Source organism: Nicotiana tomentosiformis, chromosome 1, assembly GCF_000390325.3.
Source record: "Nicotiana tomentosiformis chromosome 1, ASM39032v3, whole genome shotgun sequence".
Lineage (NCBI taxonomy): Eukaryota > Viridiplantae > Streptophyta > Magnoliopsida > Solanales > Solanaceae > Nicotiana > Nicotiana tomentosiformis.
In genome coordinates this window covers 44,806,175-44,813,996 of record NC_090812.1, presented here as the reverse complement: position 1 = coordinate 44,813,996, position 7,822 = coordinate 44,806,175, and positions in this window count along the sequence as shown.

Below are 7,822 nucleotides of genomic sequence, written 5' to 3'. Positions count from 1 at the left end.
TTACGGCCTGTAATACTGTCATTTTCATTTTTTTGATCTACCGTCATCGTCCATGTATCAGATCTTACACATAATATTTTAGTAAATCTCTTCTTATTTTTCAGCTAATATTTCTGTCTATCACTTTATTCGGAAAACTCAAACAAGATATTCTTTTGCTTTTAGCTGCCCTTGCTCCATCCAGTGGCTCTTGGGATTGCTAGAATTCATGTTGAGAGCTTGTAGGAAGATTCTAACGCCTGGTAGTATCTTTGTATTCAAGACATGATAAAATGAAGTATTTTTTTACATTATCTTTACAAGTCTTAGTTTCTAAATATTTATTGTAGAAGAATGAAGAGACTTTGAATTACTAAATTTTGATAGCAAAATCACGTTGCTAATTTTATGAATGAGTTGCTGAATATCTCTTTGAACTTTGTAGAGATTGATTAGTGAATTAGAGTGTCTCTTTTACTATTTGGGTGTAGGCCCCATTTGAATAATGACTAATGTCAAATAATTTACTAAATTTTGCCACCTTTCAAGTATAGTATATGAGTCATAATGATTGATTAGTGGGCTGCCACGTTTTTGAGTTTAATCTTTAGCCAAAACTTCAATTACTCTATCACTAATTATCAATTAACTAGGTAATGTTCCATTGCCCAATAATTAACCAATTACCCAGATAATTAAGAATTATTTCCACTTACTTAAAATACTACTCACTTTTTACATACCTTATACACCTTACTATCATGGCCATATGGTACCTTGTATGGTACTAGTCCATAAATACCAGGTATTTTAGCTCGGGCCGTATTTTATCCCAAATCGACAACCTTCAACGAAATTCATTTTCTTTGATTCGTTTACCCTTTAACCTTCAAGAATTTACTTATCACTTATTTGAAATAGCATAATACTTATATTCTCAAAATAATCTCATTCCCAAACTTACGTCAATTACTTTATTACGAAACTTTAACATACGAAAATACAGAATGTAACATCTCATTTTCGAGCTTATCTCAATTTACTTATGGGGTACTTCCATGTACGAAAATATTGGGTGTAACATCATTTCCCTCTTTGGAACATTCATCCTCGAATGTTGACTGATGCACTTATCATTCTCATAACCCATAGCTCATGTAAATACTTTAATACTCTTCTTGCCATTTAGGCAACTGTTTTTTGAATAAATCCAAAGGCTAGGGCATTCCCGCTTTAAGCCTCTTTCTCACACCACGACTTGTAGTTGAAATTCTTCTAATCACGTAACTGTTGCTACCTTCTATCATGCAGCCTATACGACTCTAGCTCTGATACCACTTATGTCACGACCCAAACTGATGGGCCGCGACGAACACCCGGTACCTTACTCAACCGAGTACCAGCATGACGTATCTTTCTTATTACTTCATCATATACACGTGACATACAGGCAGGAACCCTTACTTTCTCTCCTTGATGTCATGTTTGCATAATGTTCAGGAATCATAGCATATCTGTAGGATTTGGATATGTGCCATCTTTTTCCTTTTTTTAATTCTATTTTTTATCGCATTCTTCCTTTACAATTCCATAATCACTAGAACTACTTAATTTCAACTTAATGCCACATCACTCCACATTCCCCCTTTAGGGGAATACTAAGATCTAGAGCTACAACGATTTACCTATAAATGTTTCAACTCTTTATCTGTTTCATCTTTTCACATCATCAATGATCCTTACTCGCCTTGCGGTAATCCTTCTGTACCAAGGATAACAAAATTCCTTACCCACTATGGTGATACTTAGTGTTCCTAGCATATACAGTCCCTTAAGATTAACTTTGCTCACATTGTTTGTTTTAGGGAAGCGTCTTCCTTAATAACCATTATTTGAATTTCTAATGAATCTTGTTCTGTGGTCCTTTCTATTATCGCCGGAACGCAATATGAAGTTCTCATGATGCCGACCATCATCAAGTCACTTAGTCCCTAGTTTATGTTCAGTTTATCTTTTTCACCATAGTCCATACTGATTTTTATTACTCTAGGTCTAACGTTTTCTTCTGGTAATCACGTTAGCGTCGCGAACTTACATCTCGAAATGAGGATATGACTTTAGGGCCTATACTCCTTTGTTCTCTCAACGCCTATCACCTCTCGTCTCTTCCTTCTTTTGACTATAGATTCTGTAATACTGTCATTTTTATTTTTTTAATCTACCGTCATCGTCCATGTATCAAATCTTACTCATAATATTTTTGTAAATTTCTTCTTATTTTCCAGCTAATATTTCTGTCTATCACTTTATTCTGAAAAATCAAACAATACATTCTTTTGCTTTTAGCTCCCCTAGCTCCATTCGGTGGCTCTTGGGGTTGCAAGAATTCATGTTGTGAGCTTGTAGTAAGATTATAACGCCTTGTAGTATCTTTGTATTCAAGACATGGGAAAATTTAAGTATTTTTTACATTACCTTTACAAATCTTCGTTTCTAAATATTTATTGTAAAAGAATGAAGAGACTTTGAATTACTAAATTTTGATAGAAAAATCACGTTTCTAATTTTATGAATGAGTTGCTGAATTTCTCTTTGAACTTTGTAGAGATTAATTAGTGAATTAGAGTGTCTCTTTTACTATTTGGGTGTAGGCCCCATTTGAATAATGCTAATGTCACATAATTTACTAAATTTTGCCACCTTTCAAATATAGTATATGAGTCATAATGATAGATTAGTGGGCTGCCACGTTTTTGAGTTTAATCTTTATCCAAAACATCAATTACTCTGCCACTAATTATCAATTAACTAGGTAATGTTCCATTACCCAATAATTAATCAATTACCCAGATAATTAAGAATTATTTCCACTTACTTAAAATACTACTCACTTTTCACATACCTAATACACCTTACTATCTTGGCCATATAGTACCTTGTATGGTACTAGTCTATAAGTATCGGGTATTTTAGCTCGGGCCGTATTTTATCCCAAATCGACAACCTTCAACAAAATTCATTTTCTTTGATTCGTTTACCCTTTAACCTTCAAGAATTTACTTATCACTTGTTTGAAATAGCATAATACTTATATTCTAAAAATAATCTCTTTCCCAAACTTACGTCGATTACTTTATCACGAAACTTTAACATACAAAAATACGGAATGTAACATCTCATTTTCGAGCTTATCTCAATTTACTTATGGGGTACTTTCATATACGAAAACATGGGGTGTAACATCATTCCCCTCTTTGGAACATTCATCCTCGAATGTTGACTGATGCACTTATCATTCTCATAACCCATAGCTCATGTAAATACTTTAATACTCTTCTTGCCATTTAGGCAACTGTTCTTTGAATAAATTCAAAGGCCAGGGCATTCCCCCGTTAAGCCTCTTTTTCACACCCCGACTTGTAGTCGGAATCCTTCTAAACTCGTAACTGTTGCTACCTTCTATAATGCAGCTTATACGACTCTAACTCTGATACCACTTTTGTTACGACCAAAACTGATGGGCCATTATGAACACCTGGTACCTTACTCAACCGAGTACCAGCATGACGTATCTTTCTTATTACTTCATCATATATACGTGACATACAGGCAGGAACCCTTACTTTCTCTCCTTGACGTCATGTTTACATAATGTTCTGGAATCATAACATATACGTAGGATTTGGATAAATGCCATCTTATTCCTTTTTTTAATTCCTTTTTTTATCGCATTCTTCCTTTACCATTCCATAATAACTAGAACCACTTAATTCCAACTTAATGCCATATCACTCCATATTCCCCCTTTAGGGGAATACTAAGATCTAGAGCTACAACGATTTACCTATAGATGTTTCAACTCTTTATCTGTTTCATCTTTTCACATCATCAATGATCCTTACTCGCCTTGCGGTAATCCTTCTGCACCAAGGATAACAAAATTCCTTACCCACTATGGTGATACTTAGTGTTCCTGGCATATACAGTCCCTTAAGATTAACTTTGCTCACATCGCTTGCTTTAGGGAAGCGTCTTCCTAAATAACCATTCTCTGAATTTCTAATGAATCTTCTTCTGTGGTCCTTTATATTATCGCCGAAACGCAATATAAAGTTCTCATGATGCCGACCATCATCAAGTCACTCAGTCCCTAGTTCATGTTCAGTTTATCATTTTCACCATAGTCCATACTGATTTTTATTACTCTGGGTATATCATTTTCTTCTGGTAATTACGTTAGCGTCGCGAACTTACCTCTCGAAATGAGGATATGACTTTAGGGCCTATACTCCTTTGTTCTTTCAACGCCTATCACCTCTTGTCTCTTCCTTCTTTTGACTATAGATTCTGTAACACTATCATTTTTATTTTGTTGATCTACCGTCATCGTCCATGTATCAGATCTTACTCATAATATTTTAGTAAATCTCTTCTTATTTTCCAGCTAATATTTCTATCTATCACTTTATTCTGAAAACATAAACAAGACATTCTTTTGCTTTTAGCTCCCCTGGTTCCATCCGGTGGCTCTTGGGGTTGTAAGAATTCATGTTGAATGCTTGTAGGCAGATTCTAACGCCTAGTAGTGTCTTTGTATTCAAGACATGAGAAAATGAAGTATTTTTTTACATTACCTTTACAAGTCTTAGTTTCTATATATTTATTATAGAAGAATGAAGAGAATTTGAATTACTAAATTTTGAAAGCAAAATCACGTTGCTAATCTTATGAATGAGTTGCTGAATATCTCTTTGAACTTTGTAGTGATTGAATAGTGAATTTGAGAGTCTCTTTTACTATTTGGGTGTAGGCCCCATTTGAATAATGACTAATGTCACATAATTTACTAAATTTTGCCACCTTTCAAGTATAGTATATGAGTCATAATGATAGATTAATGGGCTGCCACATTTTTGAGTTTAATCTTTATCCAAAATATCAATTACTCCACCACTAATTATCAATTAACTAGGTAATGTCTCATTACCAAATAATTAATCAATTACCCACATAATTAAGAATTATTTCCACTTACTTAAAATACGACTCACTTTTCACATACCTTATACACCTTACTATCATGGCCATGTGGTACCTTGTATGGTACTGGTCCATAAATATCAGGTATGCCTTGGGGAGTCATTGAAACCAAGACTTTCGGTTTAGTGTATATTAAAAAGAACAGAGGAAAGAGCCTAGCCTATCCTATATAGTAGAGTATTAGGCCTAACTCGCAGGAAGATCTAAAGTCTATTAAATAGTTGCCTTAGCAGATAATGGACGAGACACTAGAAGAGTGGATTTCTACTGAGGTTGCTTCTGACGGGCTTGTGAACAACTCGGTAAAATCCCCTAGTGAAAACTATGTATGTATAGTATAACTGCCGCTTCAAATCAATTGAATCAATGCAAGCATTGCTGTTCCCACATGCCTATTCTTTCATATTTTGTTGGATTCCTCGGTACATCTTATGCCAATGATGGAATAGCCTCTTTTCCTAGCTATTACTTTCCTTCATTCAGGTATGGGGGCAGGGAATACGAAGGTTGAGTAGGCTTTGTCGGTTTGAAAAGGAGAACGACGAATCCGAGTGATCGAAGGTTCATATACTGAGTGAATATTCAAACGTCTATTCATGTCACAACTTCTTGCCCCTTTGGTTGACACCCCCTTAGCCTTAGTCAGTAAGGGAGAGGGTGATTATTAGATAGGGACTTTGGAAGTTCATGGGAAGAGGATAGTGGAATAGATCATCTTTCCGGGGTTGGATTCACCGAAGTGGACGATAGGCAAGAGAAGACAAAAGAGTGGACCTGACAAGCATAATATTCATTAAATAGCCAAGCAGGAGAGTATGCACCACTCCGATGTACTAATAACTAAGTTGAAAAGAGAATGGGGCAGGTCATAGACGAAAGTGAACTATAGACTACTTACCAAAGACCATAGGCAATGGACAAAAGACCAGTAGAAGGGCATTAGTCGCCGAGGAAGCTAGTGCGCGTAGATCAAAGCTTAGTGGAGAGACCATACATAAGAAAGTTACAAGGACATGTTATCAACAGGGGGCGATGGCATGTTCGATTACGGAGAAGTCAATAATCAAAGATTATGCGGAGGGTTCAGCAATCACAAATAACCCAAGTGGAAGGATCAAGCCATTTTGAATTTTTTATTGGAAAATGAGGAGGAAGACATCTGTCATGTAGAGGCAATCCTCAAATATTTACTTTGACCTGGCGGCTTACCCGTTCTATAATAGAACGGTCCAAATGGTTAGGCGGTCTGGCGTATTATTCACTGCGTTTTATTTAAAGTAGTGTGCATCATCCGGGGTGATAAAAAAGAACCATACCCTGTTGACAGTGTCCCTGTACCTTAATCATCAGGCTACCCTCGGATTCTTCCCTCCAGATATTAATGAGGTGGGCGGGAAGGATAGAAGCCAACTTATTATATACGGATATGGATATTCCTTGTCATTCTAATCTTGATATAGTTCCAATAGGCCTATTCTTTGACTCTCCTATAATGTATAGTATATTCTTTCTATCTTCCTACTATGATAGATATTCTAACAACAAACTACTTAGCTTAGCTAGTTGACAGCTCCGCATCGTGAACTGCATCGGAAAGGGAATATGATCTCTCTTTTATAGGTTGTTTCCCTCGTATCTTACCTATCCGAGTTAGCCCTCCCAAGTGGACAAAGAGGTGGATCATCTGTTCTTGAAATAGGTCATCCCGGCTATCCCGATCTTTTATCTGTTCATTTCGTCAAGTATCTGAATCATACGATTATGAGGATTCTGCTTTTCACATTGATTCTACAGGCCTTTCCTTGCTTGTTGGAGTAAAAACCTCGACAACAGCCTTCATTGAACCCCTTCTTCGTACCTGCTACCTATGAAACAAGTCCCCTTTTCATTCACTAAAGAGGACACAGCTGATAAATGGATGGATATACATTTGATGGCCAGTTCTATGAAGAGTAATCTCGAGTTGGAGGCATCGTTGGGAAAAAACCAATTGATTCGGTTTTCTCGAAATAAACGAGTGGACTTGAAATCATAGATCCATTTTGTGATCCACGCGACTCAGACATGAATCCTATATCTTACCCACCCAGTGCTATTCTGATTGAATTTCAAAGATCTCGCTCGCTGTCAAAGTGCATTTTGTGAAGTGTTCTCTTCCCCTATCACCTGATATAAAGTCAACTGGACACCATGATCGGAGTCGTGGTTTGAAGATGATGATTTGAAGATTCATTAGATGGAGAAGGGTGTCTAGGTTGCCGATACCGAGGTTGAATGAATTATTCCACCTAGCAACAGCAAAAGTGGAGTTTGGCACAGGTCAAAGGGGAAATCAAGGAGGAATTCTACTTCGGAAAGGAAAAGGGTAGTTCCAAACGAAGGACTCAGTCTCAAGGGCCAAGCTTCCCGGTGTTCAAGTGTTATGTCCCGAGGGCTTGTGTCCGTCAAAAGATTCCTTTTTTTTCTTTTTGGTCTTTCCTTGCAATGAACCAAAAGGTGACACGTGCAACCAGGTATAACGTGTCAAAGGTCACCAAGTCGTCGTAAAGGGGAGTAGGTTGTTTTGTGCATCCAATAACTAAAAGATTTTACGGAGAAGGGTTGAGTTGCGTAATAGCAGATTCATAGGTTAATAAATCGTTGGATTTGAAATAAAACTCTCTACCTTGGGAGGATAGGAATTGAGACTTTCAATGGTCCGCTCTTCTCTCCTCGTGATCGAAGCTGACCCTAGAAGATGGGTATTCCTTCTTAAGAGGACACTAACCCTCCCGATCTTGCTAGCCGGGGGCTCAGTCTTTCA